The sequence below is a fragment of the Garra rufa genome, chromosome 10 (genome assembly GCF_049309525.1).
Source record: "Garra rufa chromosome 10, GarRuf1.0, whole genome shotgun sequence".
Lineage (NCBI taxonomy): Eukaryota > Metazoa > Chordata > Actinopteri > Cypriniformes > Cyprinidae > Garra > Garra rufa.
The window spans coordinates 9,464,531-9,482,871 of NC_133370.1; the positions used below are offsets into that span (position 1 = coordinate 9,464,531).

Consider the following 18,341-nt stretch of genomic DNA (forward strand, 5'->3'; position numbering starts at 1 on the left):
ATCTTTAATGTAATTTACCACACTCAACTTACAAAACTGTCTCTTATAATACAGAGAGGATCTGTGTGATCAGTCATGGACAGGACTCTGTTTGTGCTGCTTCTGCTGTCAGGTTGGTGTGTTCATTTGTAATCTGTATTTTTGATAATGTGTTCACATATAGATAGTTTAACATGTTAATTTTAATAGGGATCTTCTGGATCAGTTCTGGTCTTTCTCGTCCATACCACTATATAAATACAGCAATGTCGTGGGCAGAGGCTCAGAGTTACTGCAGAGAGAGATTCACTGATCTGGCTACTGTAGACAGCATGGATGATGTGAACAGGCTGGTAAATGCAGTGGATGCTGGATACAGTGGATCAGTGTGGATTGGACTGAAGAAGGGAACACAGAAACATTGGGTTTGGTCTAATGGAGAAAACACAACTTCTCAGTACTATCCCTGGGGTTCAAGACAGCCAAATGGAGATGGAGATTGTGGAAGTACTAATTCTGGTCTTTGGCATGATGCATCATGTATCTTTTTTCTAAATTTTGTGTGCTATGGTGAGATCCCAGTTCTTTTAAATTTGTTATTGTGCCATTTGAGAAAGAAGAGTTGAGAACAGTATACTTTCTTTGCATCTCTCAATAGGAAATTCTGGATACACCTTGTTACAGAGTGCAAAAACTTGGAGTGGTGCTCAGAACTACTGCAGACTGTATCACACAGACCTGGCAACCATCCACAACTCTGAGGAAAATAACATAATAAATCTTTTTTTTACCTGGACAATACGTCTGGATTGGTCTGTTTGCAGACTCTTGGCAATGGTCTGATAAGTGGAATCTGAGTTTCAGACACTGGGCAGCAGGTCAACCATCCATGACTGCTGATGCCTGTGTTGGCATGTCAGCAACCGATTCTGGAAAATGGTCTCAACAGAGCTGTGATCTACAGCAGCCTTTTATCTGCTATGGAGGTGAGTTTTCCCAGTTAACATAATTAAATGAGTCAAATGGTTTGTAGATCACTCTTACAACAGACATTATAAACAGATGAAATATGTTTTCCCTTCATTGACATCTTCTAAGTTGATAATGCCAAGAGAAAACAGATTGTGAGACTGAAAGTGACCTGTAATGGAGAATGCAAATTGAATGATCCTGTGCTACAGACGGCCATTCTGAATGAGGTTTGTATTTGCCTTAAACAGTGTTTAGTGTCAAATTCCAATATTTTCCAACCATGCAATTGATGAAACTGAAGCTGAAGAAGAATATATTACATTTCCTTAAACCTAACAAGCACCACTCATATCGTCACTATTATTATTGCTCATTTTGTTGTTATTTATGTATTTATTTATGTTTTGAAGTCTATATATGTGACATGATTTGTCAGGTTTTATTTGATTCTTTTTCGTTGGTCTTCCAGATAAATGAAAAGCTGAAGGACATGAGGTTGGAAAGTGACAGCACAATAAGCTGGAGAAAGGGGGACGATGGAGAGGTGTTTCATCAGGAGAACAACCGTATGGTGAATGAAAATAACAATTAGGCATTTGTTTTAAACACAGTTTTAAAAATATAAGTAATGTTACTATATTGTTTTGAACTGGAAAACTGTAGTAGTACAATGCAATATTAACAACATGAATCTAGCCTAGAAATATTTGCGTTCTTGCAAGATTATATCTTTCTAACAAATTTAATTTAATTAATTTTCTTTTATTCCTTTAATTAGATTTTCCTTTTATTACTGTAGTTTAAATTCACTGTGATTTGTTTTAAACAGTACTTAGGTTCTAGTATATGCAAAGAGGATTTTGAGATATATGTATATGTATATGTATATGTATGTGTATATGTATACACTTATTTAATATGTAAAATGTGATATCATTTACTTAATAAATGTATAGAAAAATTCAGCTGCAATATTAAGGTGTATATTTTTCCTACTTTCAAATTTTTAAGAGGTGTTTCGTCAGGAGAGCAACGTTACGGTAACAGTGTAAGTTACAATTGTCTGGACATTTACAAAAGTACAACACATCCTGAATAATGGCTGTAAAGCTGAAACGCATAGATCTACACTTTTAACTTTTCTAATGATTTTGCCCAGTTAAAGGCTTTTTCCTGTACGAGTGCCTTGAAGTATTTCATCTTCTCAGTTTGATATTTACCTCCAAATATCCAAAGAGCACCGTTGACTAGATGAAGAAACCAGTGCAGCATTCTTGTCAAGTACAAGTGTAAAACTCATATAGTTCACTATTATAATTCACAACTGTGAGTTGTACTCATAGTTATTCTAATCATGGTAATTATCTACCAGTCAAAGTAGAACCAGACGCAGACTTAACCATTCAGCAAAGGTAGGTACCCACCTTGGGCCCCCAAAAGCCAAGGGCCTCCTAAAATGCTATTCATGTACGAGATGCGCATTATAACATGTACATGAAAATGTAAAAACATTGGGAACACCTATGGGGCATCACTGTGCAGCAGCAAGCATCACAACAAAAAAAGATACCTCAAAGTTGATCTAGGTAAATGTGTGCAAATGTATAGGGCCCCATTCATATATTTTGCCTGGGGCCCCCAAATCACAAAATCTGGCCGTGGGTAGAACCATCACTGATATGTTGTTCTGCGTTTATTGATAAACAGGAGAAATGAGAGTTGTGGTCTGAAATGTGGCCTTCCACCCAATAACTTTGCTAATTTAGCATTTTTATGAAGCAGCTACTGATGCGATGCCATACGATTAACTGTTTTCACTTATTACGATGCAGTGCGATCCGATTTAGATTTGATTTAACACAATGCAATTCAATGCAATACAATACAATGGGGGGAAAATATTATGATGCTATGCAATTCAATATGGTACAGATTAGGGATGTGTCCTAATCTGAATATGTTTTCGGAAAGGAACTAACCAGTATTACGGAACCCCTAAATATATTTCAATGCTTTCTCTCGCAATTATATGGTTGGTTAATTACTCTGTACATGAAGTGCAGTCATCGGGGTGCCGCTATTAATATGCGGGGCTCTGAAATTCCTTTGGATTCACGCTCGCTTTTTACTTTCACTTTCGAGATTTGCAATCACACATACTCTGTATATGGAGCAGCAGTACTTTGCACAAATTTTACAAGATTAGATGTTTGTCAGTAGTGCTCAGGATCTGCAAATTGTTCACCATCACCCTATCAGTCATCTCTGTTTATGTGGTAAGTTAAATTTTATGTACTGTAATGTAACAGGCTACTTTTGTTCTGAATTCTAAGACAGATTTAAAATTTAAAATTCAAAACGCAGAAATTGTACAGAAAGTAGGTCAGAGGTTATGTACAGGGAAGAGTAGATGGTCTCCGAAAAGCCGAACGAAGCATTTACTATGACCAGGAGGGGACATGTTTTGTTCACTTAGGCTAGTTTTGTCATGGCCACAACATATTAACTCGTGGGTATGTCATAATATGTCGTGACCTCAAGATAGCAGGGTATACATAGGTATACGGCATATACCCACTTCTTTAACAGTCGGCTTTGTGTATACCCACTTCTAAATTCACTCAAATGCGCATAAGTGAGTAGCAGTGCATTAGCACTTGATGCGACCACACAGTCCATTCCTCTACAGACCCTGCCTGTTCATACACAAGAGCATTCAGGGGAGGCACGCAGAGTGGTAAAATAATAATTATTGATTACTAATTTGAATCGGTATAGTACAACTAAAACAATACCTTAAAAATGAAAGGAAGCAGTTTTTTACGATAATTTCTTAAACCAGTAAGTAATTTTTTCTAGGGGGATAAATTATGCATACTTCTCCAGACACCACTTCTCCAGACACCACTACTAGAGTGGCTGACACTTTCTCTCGTAGTGGAAGTGTTTTGTGTGGTCTCAGGGCATTTCACTAAAATAAACAAAACATAACAGAACTTTAGTGTGTGTGTTATATGCTGTTTGGATTTTGGATGCACGAGCACTGCTCGTGCGCCGCCTCCACGCAGCCAGTAAGACAGCATACTTTTCTGCTATTCATAACTTGAATATAAGTTTTAAATAAATGAGTTTTGTCTACCTCACATTGGATATTTATTACAGGTGTGGTTTGGAGATGGATAAAACATTTTTATCCTTCCCACAGTCATGTAAATCCATTGACTAATCGTCTTTTCCCCTATTTGTGTGTGTGTGTGTGTGTACTGGTATTCATCACGTTGTGGGGACCAAATGTCCCCACAAGGATAGGAATACCAGTAAATTTTGACCTTGTGGGGACATTTCTGAGGTCCCCATGAGGAAACAGGCTTATAAATCATGCACAATGAGTTTTTTTGATGAAGTAAAAGTGTGCACAATTTCCTGTGAGGGCTAGGTTTAGGTGTAGGGTAGGTGTAGGGCCATAGAAAGTATGGTTTGTACAGTATAAAAACCATTACGCCTATGGAATGTCCCCATAAAACATGTAAACCTGTGTGTGTGTGTGTGTGTGTGTGTGTGTGTGTGTGTGTGTGTGTGTGTGTGTGTGTGTGTGTGGGCATGTTTTTGTGACATATCAGGACACAAATGTGTGTAATAACATGGGTATGACATAGGTATTACAAGGAGAGGGTGACTTATGAGGACATTGCCCATGTCCCCACTTTTCAAAAGGCTTATAAATCATACAGAATACGTTTTTTTGAGAATGTAAAGATATGCACAATCTCCTGTGAGGGCTAGGTTTAGGTGTAGGGTAGGTGTAGGGTGATAGAAAGTACGGTTTGTACAGTATAAAAACCATTACGCCTATGGAATGTCCCCACATTTCACAAAAACAAACATGTGTGTGTGTGTGTGTGTGTGTGTACCTGGTATTCATCACGTTGTGGGGACCAAATGTCCCCACAAGGATAGGAATACCAGTAGATTTTGACCTTGTGGGGACATTTCTCAGGTCCCCATGAGGAAACAGGCTTATAACGGGGCAGCCGTGGCCTAATGGTTAGAGATTCGGACTTGTAACCCAAAGGTTGCAGGTTCGAGTCTCAGGTCCGGCAGGGATTGTAGGTGGGGGGAGTGAATGTACAGCACTCTCTCCACCCTCAATACCACGACTGAGGTGAGTCCCTTGAGCAAGGCACCGATCCTCCAACTGCTCCCCGGGCGCCGCAGCAATGGCTGCCCACTGCTCCGGGTGTGTGTTCACGGTGTGTGTGTGTTCACTACTGTGTGTGTGTGCACTTGGATGGGTTAAATGCAGAGCACAAATTCCTTGTATGGGTCACCATACTTGGCCTCACTCACCCCCTTTCCTTTCCTTCCTCCTAAATCATACACAATGAGTTTTTTTGAGGAAGTAAAAGTGTGCACAATCTCCTGTGAGGGCTAGGTTTAGGTGTAGGGTAGGTGTAGGGCGATAGAAAGTACGGTTTGTACAGTATAAAAACCATTACGCCTATGGAATGTCCCCATAAAACATGTAAACCCAACGTGTGTGTGTGTGTGTGTGTGTGTGCGTGCGTGCGTGCGTGCGTGCGTGCGTGCGTGCGTGCGTGTGTGTGTGTACCTGGTATTCATCACGTTATGGGGACCAAATGTCCCCACAAGGATAGGAATACCAGTAAATTTTGACCTTGTGGGGACATTTCTGAGGTCCCCATGAGGAAACAGGCTTATAAATCATGCACAATGAGTTTTTTTGATGAAGTAAAAGTGTGCACAATTTCCTGTGAGGGCTAGGTTTAGGTGTAGGGTAGGTGTAGGGCCATAGAAAGTATGGTTTGTACAGTATAAAAACCATTACGCCTATGGAATGTCCCCATAAAACATGTAAACCAGTGTGTGTGTGTGTGTGTGTGTGTGTGTGTGTGTGTGTGTGTGTGTGTGTGTGTATGTGTGTACCTGGTATTCATCACGTTGTGGGGACCAAATGTCCCCACAAGGATAGGAATACCAGTAGATTTTGACCTTGTGGGGACATTTCTCAGGTCCCCATGAGGAAACAGGCTTATAAATCATACACAATGAGTTTTTTTGAGGAAGTAAAAGTGTGCACAATCTCCTGTGAGGGCTAGGTTTAGGTGTAGGGTAGGTGTAGGGCGATAGAAAGTACGGTTTGTACAGTATAAAAACCATTACGCCTATGGAATGTCCCCATAAAACATGTAAACCCAACATGTGTGTGTGTGTGTGTGTGTGTGTGTGTGTGTGTGTGTGTGTGTGTGTGTGTGTGTATATATATATATATATATATATATATATATATATATATATATATATATATATATATATATTAGTTATGTAGCCTATTTGTTTTATTTTCTCTTCATTTGATCTCTTGACTTAAGGTTCTGAATAATTTTACTGACATGCCAATAAAGCTTTGATTATGTTATAATTTAGGCCTACAGGAATTTTTACTGGAAGTGCAGATTAAAAGTTGAATTCAACATATTTAATTTTGGCTTATTAATAAACTATTACATTTTATGGTTGAGGAATGAATAATTCACATAGTTTCATTTGTCAGTGAAAACACAACATGCTAATTTATCGTAACTTACCCGTGTAAATACATTAATACAATAAAAACTTAATTGCCATAATTGTCAGGCGTTTACAGTTTTTGCAAAATATAATAGTATTAGCCTACAGTTTAATAATAATAATATACAAATATGAAATATAAAAAACACAGTTAACGGGCAAGCGGTGCTCCTGCACCCAAAATTCTGCCACTTGCATGTCTCTTCGCGTCAGGCGCCGCCAGAGATAAAAAATATTTGATCTCCTTTAACCTATCACCGGGCAGATTTTTAACAACAAGTAGAACATTTCACTGAGCTAATGCTTAGTTTGAATTTTCATAGATTATCTCTTCCCTGTGGATATCCTCTGACCTACTTTCTGTACAATCTGAATTTCTGCGTTTACAATTTTGAATACTGAATCTGAATTTCTTCTTCATCTTAAAAATTTGTAGCTGTATTTTTAAAAAAAATGGATATTTGAAGTCTAAGAATTCAGAACGAAATAAAAAAAATTCAATTGTGTTACATTTCAAATGTTCAATATTCAAGTAAATAAAAAAAATGAATTCAGAACTATGTTAAATGTCACATAATATTCAATTTTGGTTAATGACACTTGTCAATAATTCAATTTTACACAATTCAAATTCAAACAGATTTGGCAAAAAATAAGCTCCATAGTTAACGCCCTTAAGAAACCTTCTAATAAACCTGCAAAATTGCATAGAAAGAAATCAGCTTTTACCGATGCAAATATATTGTAAATATATTTGAGTGTTTAGTTGAGTGTTTTCATTCAGTGTCAAAATATCTTCCACATGATCCTTTTAGGGCAATATTGTCTGTCCAGCGACAACATGCAAAACAATCTTCAATGAAAATGAGCTCTTTGAATATCAAAGTTGTACGAAACCCCTCAAGGGACATTTGCAAAAATAATAAACTTAAGACTTTTACATGCGCACAAAAAACTTTTTGTGAGCTCACACATTAAATTTAAATCTTAAATGTGCAAGAATTAGCCTACTTGACACCTGTTTTTAAACTTGGCCTTCAACACGAAAACATTGTTTCTGTTCTTGAATTCCAACACATAAATCTTGAGCAGGAAGGACAGCTTCTTCCCTCAGGCTATTTTCCACTTGAACATTACATAACATCTTAGGACTGTACATTTGTACATACATTCTCAAAACTTTTCATCTGTAAAATAGCATGTTTGCACATTAGCAGTTCTGTCTATTTTCTCTATATTTTGTACATAACTTCTCAAAACATTTGCACATTCATAATTCTATTTTATCTATATGTTTATTACCACATAGCCATTATTGTTTACATTTATTGTCTGTTCTCTTTATTATTAGTGTTATCTTTCATTCTATTACCTTAAATTATATGTATGTCTGCACCAGGTCTGTATTTTCTCCACTGGAAGCTCCTGTCACCAAGATGAATTCCTTGTGTGTGTAGACACACATGGCAATAAAGCTTTTTATCTGATTCTGACAATTAAAATGCATTTTAAGGTCATTAAAAGGCATTTTAAAGTGATTAGTACAGTAAAATATGCTCAATCAACACAAACCCAGTGGACCGAATATACTGACAATAACTGTTTATATTTAGCAAGTATTGATAGTGTGCAGGATTTTATCTTTTTACAGTAATATATATATATATATATATATATATATATATATATATATATATAATTTGAGCACTTTTACTGTACCATTCGCTTCTAGATCTCATAGTGGGTTTTAAATGTCTATTACTAATTTGTGAGGCTATGAGACTAAGAACTGGTCCACACTGAAGCAGTTTCTGTTCTGGCAAGGAACCGCCCACTTATAGGGAATTTATAATATCATTAGCTTAACCAATAAGAAATGAGCTACAGGGGTGAAATCACTATTTTATGTGTCCACCACCCTCCTCAAGTAACAGTCGAAGCTGAACATCTCAATGTAAAAGCATAAAGTTCTTAAAGGACAAGAAACTGTTTTTCAGGTAAGAAATTAAAATACCGCATCTAGCCATATTTTGATTTGTTTATGTTAAATAACATATATAGAGGAATCTAAATTATAGTTTTTTCTTGCTTTTTGCGTAAGTGCTGAAAAAAGCTGTTTTGAAGACAAATGGTAGTTGCAAATAATATTGCTTTTATTTACTTGACATGCTTACTTGACAGCATTTGTTTTTCATATGTGCCTAATGGTTTTAACAGTACTTTAGTTTAAAGGTTGGTTGTTGTTTTTATTTTATGTTATTAAGAAAGAATAAAACACATTTGTTTGCCATGTTTACATGTTTACTATTTAAAATTAAAATGTTTAGCATTAAGTGAGGGTTGTGTGGTTGTTGTTAGAAAATTGCATAATTATTTAAACAACAACAACAACAATAATAATAATAAATAAAAATAAAACAATACATTTCTGCAAGTCAGTGTTTCCTTTTAGTGGAGTCATAGCAACATTATTTGATAGTGATTTACACTGAATTAATATAAAAGTGTTTTTGATTGTGCCCAGTAATTTACTACCATGAAATATAAAATATTTGGCTACACTTAAGATGATTAATGCATAAACATAAACATTTTTTTTTTGTATGTTTTACTAAAGTGAGTCAATATACCTTCGAGATGAGCCTATTGTTACTGGTGTTTATGTGATACAATATGCAAATAACACTTTAGAATAAGCTATTTGCATATCAAAGGTACTCATTGTCTTGTACTCATGTAAATCAACACAAAATCAGCCTACAGCATTTAACTTTTACTTTTCGATGAATTTAACACGTTTTTAGTTCAGACTGTAAAGATTGCTCGCTGTATGTGAAAATCTTTGGAAGATATTAATTCTCTTCATGGCACTATACAAAATAGGGAGAACCTGAATGTTCGGAAATTATTGTTTCAATAAATTTGCATTATTCTTGAGTGTTCAGCACCGTTTTGCTGAGTGTTTATTCATTCATTTGCCCACATTGCTTTGACCTATATAGCTGTGCATATAGTCAAATTCCAAAATGTGTTTATTTTTTAATTAAAAACTAAAAATGTTATTATTGTTGTATGACAAAGATATTATTTTGTATGACAAAGTTAATAATGGTCTTTTATTGATAAAAAAAATATTGCGTTGTATATTTTAATTAAAAAAGGTGTTACAAAAGTGGGGCATGTTGTCACATTTCACTTACATTCCTCTGGGGTAAAAACAAATTGAATAAAATATACTGTCTTAATGAAACAATGCCACATTTTTGTACCAGACGTGTGTAATTAATGTGAAACAAATAAATACTCTGAACCCCAAGTGGATTTACACAAAATTAGAAAGCCAAAAAGCGTGAGGTTGTGCCCCGCTTTCCCCTGCAGTACCTGTTCCGGCCGACAGGTGGAAGTATTGGACAGACAGACAGACAGACAGACAGACAGACAGATAGATAGATCTTATCAAACCCATTTACGTAGCTACTGCCAAGGCTACAGGAATTAAGGCTAAAATCAGGCCTACTAACCTATACTGTATATAGCCTACACTCAACTTACAAAACTGTAATACACAAAATAGATTATGTGTTTGATCATCTCTTAGAAAACAACAGAGTGGATCTGTGTGAGCATCATGGACGGGAGTCTGTTTGTGCTGCTTCTGCTGTCAGGTTGGTGTGGTCTTTCGTAATCTGTATTTATGATGATGTGTTCACCAAATACATATAAATGGTTTAACATGTTGATTTTAACAGGGCTGTTCTGGAACAGTTCTGGTCTTTCTCGTCCGTACCAGTATATAAGTACACCAATGTCGTGGTCAGAGGCTCAGAGTTACTGCAGATGGAGGTACACTGATCTGGCTACTGTAGACAACATGGATGATGTGAACAGGCTGGTAAATAAGGTGGACGCTGGATATATTGGATCAGTGTGGATTGGACTGAAGAAGGGGACAGTGAAACACTGGATTTGGTCTAATGGAGAAAACACAACTCAGTACTATAACTGGGGTTTATATCATCCAATTCTGGATGGAGATTGTTTAGCTATGATGGATGGAATTTGGTATAATATGCCTTGTTATTATGGTCGAAATTTTGTGTGCTATGGTGCGTTCCCTGCTCTTTTACTTTGCCATTTACCTGATGAAAGAAAAGCTGAGAACTGATACTTTCATGCATCTCTCTATAGGAAATTCTGGATACACCTTGGTATGGAATGTAATAACTTGGGCTGAGGCTCGAAGCTATTGCAGACAGTTTCACACAGACCTGGCCTTCATACAAAATTCGCAGGAAAATGCCCAGGTTGCAAGCCTTGTAGCTGGATGGTACCTCTGGTTTGGTATGTTTGCGGACTCTTGGGAATGGTCTGATCAGTGGGATCTGAGATTCAGACACTGGGCAGCAGATGAACCATCCATGACTGCTGATGCCTGTGTTGGCATGTCAGCAACCGATTCTGGGAAATGGTCTCAACAGAGCTGTGCTCTACTACAGCCTTTTATCTGCTATGGAGGTGAGTTTCCCCAGTTAACAGAATTAAATGATTCAAACGATTTGTAGATCTTTCTTACAACAGACCGTACACACAACCGAAATATCCTTTAGTTTTCCTTCACTGATGTATCTTCTAAACTGAGCGTGACTTCATGTGTTATCTCTAGAGGACAAGAGAAAACAGATTGTGAGACTGAAAGTGACCTGTAATGGAGAATGCATGTTGAATGACCCTACAGTACAGACATCCATTCAGAATGAGGTTTGTATCTCCCTGAAACAGTTTTTAGTGTCAAATTCACAATATGTGCCAAGTATGCACTTGAAGAAACAGTTGAAGAAGGATGCATTATTTTTTTTAAACACTACTTATATTATCATCATTATTATTGCTGCGTTATTTAGGGCTAAAGATGATATTAAGTCTGTATATGTGACATGATTTGTCAGGTTTTATTTGATTATTTCTTGCCTGTCTTCCAGATAAATGAAAAGCTAAAGGACATGATGTTGGAGAGTAACAGCACAATAAGCTGGAGAAAGGGGGAAGATGGAGAGGTGTTTCATCAGGAGAAAAGTATGGAAAGTGTAAATAGTGTGATTCGCGAGTGTGATTCCATACCCTAAACACAGTTTTAAAAATATATCAAGTAATGTTACAATATTGCTTTGAAAATAGTAGTAGTACAGCATAATATTAACAACGGTAATGAATCTAGCCTAACTTTAGGTAAAAAAAAAAAAACCTGCATTCTTACAAAATTCTATTGTTTCCAACAGACAACAGCATTTACTGTAATTTCCTTTTATTCCTTAAAATTTTCCTGTAGATTAAATACACTGTGATTTGTTTTAAACATTTACTTTAAGGAAGTGGAAAATAGTAGTAGTACAACATTTACAACATTAATGAGTCTAGCCTGGACTTCGGTTCTAGTATATACAGAGAAGATTTAGAGAAATATGTTATGACATATTTAATATGTAAAATGTAATGATATAATTGATATAATAAATGTAAAGGAAATTCAGCTGCAATCGACTGCATCTTTGTCCTATTTTAATCAAGCCTTGAGGTCAAAATAACTGCCTGTAGAGCTCAGAGATGGGATTGTGTCAAAGCACAGATCTGGGGAAGAGTTCAGGAAAAAGTCTTCTGCAATGAAGGTGCACAGAAGCATGTAGCCTCCATTATCCTTAATGGAAGAAGTTTGGAACAACCAGCATTCTTCCTAGAGCTGTCCTCCCAATCAACTGTGCAATCGATGGAGAAGGGCTTCTGTTTGAGTTGTCACCAACATATCTGTAACATATGTAACAGGTGGCTGTAGCATATCTAAAGGACGTTCAATTAAAAATTTAATATTCCGCAAGGCACTAGACACACACACAGATACACTTTCCACATTTATCTGCTAAAAAAATAAAATCTATAACTTGTCCCTAACTGTGTAAGGTAGTGTCAAACAAAATACCATTTTTGCCACACTGATGAGTGATTATTAATACGATGACATAAATATTATGTTTTTTGCGTATACCCAGAATTATTTGAGCAAAATTAGGTTTGCATTGTAAAACCAGGGATGAAGGTTCGGTCTTGAATGTCTCAAATCAACCTATGAATTTTGTACAGGAACAGCCCTTTAATATTTACACTTAGATTTACTATTTTCTTCTTTTTCAACAAATACGTTTTTCTATCATGGAAATATTTGTGTCCTCTGTAATTTGAAACAATATTAAAGGGGTCATCGGGTGCTCATTTTCCACAAGTTCATATGATTCTTTAGGGTCTTAATGAAAAGTCTATTATATACTTTGGTTAAAAAATTCTCAATAGTAGTGTAAAAAAAACACCCTTTTGCCTTGTCAAAATCAGCTCTGCAAAAACTCGACTCATTTTATTGCATGGTCCCTTTAAATGCAAATGAGCTCTGCTTGCCCCTCCCCTCTCTGCTGTGGGATTATGAGACGTAATGTTTACTTTAGCCGCGAAACTTGCCAACAAGCACATTATTAAGAAAGGCTATTCACAAAGATGCATAAAAACTCACTATACTCACTTCTGCTGTGGGTGACGCTGCATCACAAATGATTCACATGAAGATAGATGCATATGTATATCGGGATCAGCGCTTTCCTTTTAAAAACGAAAGTAACATTTTCCTCTGCGTCATCAGTGTCTCAGATATCAGGAGTAAATGAGGACTGCTGTGTTCATTATTACATCCAACAACAGAACACCTCAATCGCTCAATCGGAGACATTCTTGTCTGCACCTGAGTCGACACAATGGCGATCATATTCATAATGTTTCAGCTCAATGAGGGCGGGTCTAAGGTAAGACACTCATGTCAATCAACTGTGTGTCGTCACAACAACAAGAGGCTATGAATGACTTGATTTCAAAAAGGGGATAATACTTTTAAAGATTAAAAAATACCACTGGGTGGATTTTTATCATTGATTAATGTTCAAACGACATGTAAAAGTTAGTTTTGCATCCGATGACCCCTTTAAAGTAATTGCAGATAAAAAACTGCAGAAACACTGGTCACACCTATAGAGCACCATTGTGCAGCAGCAAGCATCACAACCAAAAAGGAACATCAAAGTTAATCTAGGTAAATGTGTGCAAATGTATAGGGCTCCATTTCTATGTTTTGCCTGGGGCACCTAAATCGCTAAATCTGATTGTTCTGCACTTATTGATATATGGGAGAAATGATACTTATGGTCTAACATGTGGCCTGATGTAATAATGTTCATACTAGTAAATATGCCTGACAGGTTTCAACAGAGCAAAAACACCAAGACAAGTCAATTATTTTGTTAAACAAGCTTGTTAATTTAGCAAGATCTGGCAACATTGGAATAGGTTAATGTAAGTTACAACACAATTAATACATTTTCACAACAATGGAACAATGCACATTTGTATGATTTTGGAAAACAAGATATGTGTCAGTGAATACCCTTTAGCGCAAAATCTTCTGTCCAGTGAAAACATGCAAAACAACCTTCAATGAAAATGAGCTCTTTGAATATCAAAGTTGTCTTGCTATCCAAAAATCAGTAGATAATTTTACATTTATGCATTGAGAGATTGTGGGGGGGACATCTATGAAATTCTGATGTAGTAAAATGGTGCACTAACATGGTAGCTGGCAGCATTAACACATTTGCCAAATTATCTAATAAACAAATGTGCTAGGGCCAGGGAATTTGTGAGACTAAATGGATAAAGGTCTGGTCCACACTGCAGCTTATTCTGTTTTGGCAATGAACCGCCCACTTACAGATACAGACTCTTTAGAGGTGTTCATGTGCAATGGACTGGAGAGAGCAGGGAGTATTACAATATGGAGTGTTTTATAACTTCATTAGTTTAACCAATAAGAAATGAGCTAGAGGGGTGAAATCGCTCTTTTATGTGTCCACCACCCTTCTCAGGTAACAGTTGAAGCTGAAAGTCTAAAAACATAAGTACTTACAGGACAAGAAACTGTTTTTTAGGTAAGAAATTAAAATATCACATCTAGTCATAATTTGATTTGTGATTAAATGACATAGAAGAATCTGAATCAGGTGGTTTCCTTGCTTTGTGCATAAATATAGCAAAAAGCTGTTTTAAAAGCAAATGGTGGTTGCAAATAATATAGCTCTGATTTACTTACTTCCGTGCTTGACAGCATTTGTTTTTCATATGTGCCTAATGATTTTCACTGCACTGTAGTTAAAATGTAGGTTGTTTGAAATATTTAAATTCCATTAAGTAAGAATGAAATATGTTTGCCATTTTTACGTACACTATTTTAAATTAAAATGTTTACATTAAGTGAGGGTGTTGTTAGCAAGATGGCATAATAATTTAAACAACAACAACAATAACAATAAACCAATACATTTGTGCATGTCAGAATTTTCTATTAGTAGAGTCATAGCAACATTTAATAGTAATTTACATTGAATTAATATAAAAGTTTTTTGATTGTGCCCAGTAATTGAACATGGAACATACTGCAATAATAATAATAATAATAATAATAATAATAATAATAATAATAATAATAATAATAATTTAGCTGCACGTTTTTTTTTTTTTTTGCATGTTTCACTGAAGTGAGTCTAAATACCTTCGAGATGAGTCTGTTGTTACTGGTGTTTATGTGATACAATATGCAAAGACATTTTGAAAATAAGGTATTTGAATATCAATGTAACTCAAATCTGTCACACTTCTGTCTGTCATTGGTTTCACCCATTGTCTCCCCCTGCCATTCTGTTGTCATTTGGTTTAGCCCTCGTCACCGTCATCTGTTACACCTGTCCTTGTAATTATTAGTCATCTGTGTCACCTGTGTTTGATAATTAGTATGTCTTTAAAGTCTGTCTTTGAGTTCAGTTCCCGGTCTGTCTTTAACGTTGGATGTTGTGTGTGTAAGTGTTCCTGCCTGATCCTGCCTGTTCCTGCATTGTTCTTCTTGAAGTATTATATAAAATATATTGTTAAATTGTTAATCTTGTCTCTCGTCTCGTCTCGTCCTGCACACAACCCTGACAGAAAGACCGACCCAAAACAGTTCACGGCGTCTTCCCCTGCGTTTTTTTTTTCCGTTTTTTGAATCAGTGTTTGATTTATTTAATCTTTTTTTCCTCATGGATATCCCTGCCGTCTGCATCATCCTGCTGGAGCAGGGGAACCGCTCTCTCGAGGACCACATAAGTGACTTTATGTACCTCGTGCCGATGACGCATTACCCGGACCGCTGCCTGTGCACGTTCTTCCGTGCAGGACTTAACATCGCCACTAAAGCGCAGCTGTCCGGGGAGGGTCCTCGAGAGAGCCTCGCCCGTTACATCGAGTGGGTGCTGGTGTCCAGCAGAGCTTCGTTGACCGCGAAGGATGACACCAGCCCCACTCCAGAACCCAGCCCAACATCACCCCGACAAGCGGAGTTGCAGCCCGAGCCCACCGACGATGGAGAGCCCGAGCCAAGAGCGACAGAGCCAGAGCCGGACCCATCGGACCAGGTGCGAGAGCCGACTGCAACATACGCGATGGTGGAGTATGACGTGGAGCAAGAGAGGGCAACAGAGAGCCCTGCCCACTGCACCACCACTGGGGGTGAGCTTGAGGACCATTCTGGGGACCTCATTGACTTCTCATCTGAAATATCCGTCTGTCCTGACTTCCCTATCAGCCCGGAATTCCCACCCGCCCACCCTCTGTCATCTACACCCATGCCTGGGTGGCCGCCGCTGTCCCCTGACAGCCCCTCAGCTCATCCTCAGCCCAACACCTGTGCAGTGGGCTCGCCGCGGGGTTGCCAGCTTCCATCAGCGTCTCGGCTGGAGGATCCCTCAGCTCCGCCTCCAGCCTCCGAGTCCAGGACTCCGCCTCGGCCCTTCGACCCTGCGGTTCCACCACGGCTCTCGACGCCCTCCTCTCCACCGTCGCCCGTCGATCCACCAGCTCCACCGGGCTCCATCGTCTTTCCGGCTCCGCCCTGGTCTGTCGTCACCCCATCGTCTCCTCCGGACTCTGCTCCTCCGGCTGTGCCTCATCACGCCGTCCCTCCGGCTCCTAGGGACTCCTCCTTCCTGCAGGCACAGCCTCCATCCTCTGTCGCTCCGGCTCCGCTGCGGATCTCCGGAACTCCGCCTCCGCCTCGGCCGCCAGAGCCTATTCCACCTTGGCCCTCCGGATCCTCGGCGTCACCCCGGATCATCGGCTCTCCGTCTCCGCCTCGGGCTCCTCCGCCATCTGCTCCGCCTCTGTCGGTCGGCCCCATGGAGTCGGCACGCCTTCCTCCACCATGGCTCCTCCCTCCGTCGGCTCCACCGTGGGCCGTCATCATGGCTGTGGTCTGGGTCAGTTCCTCCTGCTCCAGGTCCCTCCTGTTTCCTCCCTGGCTCCTCCCACCTTCGTCGCCCCCCTGGACTTTGACTTTGTTTGTTGTCCCCCTCCAGGGGTGCCGTCCTCCGCCAAAGCCTCCTCCCTCATGGACTCTGTTTTTCCGCCCCTCTCATTTTTTCCACGGCGCGAGGACGCGCCTTTCCGGAGGGGGGCGTGATGTCACACTTCTGTCTGTCATTGGTTTCACCCATTGTCTCCCCCTGCCATTCTGTTGTCATTTGGTTTAGCCCTCGTCACCGTCATCTGTTACACCTGTCCTTGTAATTATTAGTCATCTGTGTCACCTGTGTTTGATAATTAGTATGTCTTTAAAGTCTGTCTTTGAGTTCAGTTCCCGGTCTGTCTTTAACGTTGGATGTTGTGTGTGTAAGTGTTCCTGCCTGATCCTGCCTGTTCCTGCATTGTTCTTCTTGAAGTATTATATAAAATATATTGTTAATCTTGTCTCTCGTCTCGTCTCGTCCTGCACACAACCCTGACAAAATCTTGCTTGTAAATCCACACAAAACCAGCCTGTGCAGCATTTAATGCTGCAGTGTTAGACTTTTGCTTTTGGTGAATTTAACATGTATTTGGTTTAGACTGTAGACTGCTCACTGTACGTGAAAATCTTTGGAAGATATTACTAAACATTGCTATTCCATCCGGTTAGTGATGTAATTTACACAACTGACTTTTATTCATTCTGTTTGTAGCACTATGAGAAATAAGCAAAATAGAGAGAACTTGTATTTTCAGAAATTATTATTTCAATAAATGTACATTATTTTTACTGTGGTAGTGTGTTCAGCTCCATTTTTCTGAATGTCTTTATTTATCTGTTTTCCCACATTGTTTTGACATATATAGCTGTGCATAGTCAATTTTTTATTGATAAAAAATGTTACCCTGCATATTTTTAATTAGATTAGATAAGATGTTATAACAGTGGGGCATGTTGTCACATTTTACTAACATGCTTTTGGAGTAAATATAAAAAACAAACAAACAAATAAATAAATAAACTGTATGAATGACACAAGACCACATTTTTGTACCAGTCCAGACATGTTTGAAATGAATGTGAAACAAATAAATGCTCTGAACCCCAAATAGATTTTCACAAAATAAATAAGCCAAAAAAGCGTTAGGTTGTGCCGTGCTTTCTCCTGCAGTACCTGTTCCGGCCGGGAGGTGGAAGCATTTTCAGGCAAAAAGTTTTACTTCAAGCCAGTCTCTACTGATGAGCTGATGAGCTGAATCAGGTGTGTTAGATCAGACACAAAATGTGCAGGGCTAGGGGCCTTACAGGAACGTGGTTGAGAAGCACTGACAGAACGTGTAGACAGCTTATGTCTCACTTTTTTCTTTTAATTAATTAAGCACAGTTGTAATAATATGCC

At 38.4% G+C, this 18,341-nt stretch overlaps 1 pseudogene; it reads left to right on the plus strand.

The window, feature by feature from the left end:
• The first annotated feature begins 245 nt into the window (after nt 1-245).
• LOC141344443 (C-type mannose receptor 2-like) lies at nt 246-11,663 on the plus strand (annotated as a pseudogene).
• The last annotated feature ends 6,678 nt before the right edge of the window (nt 11,664-18,341 follow it).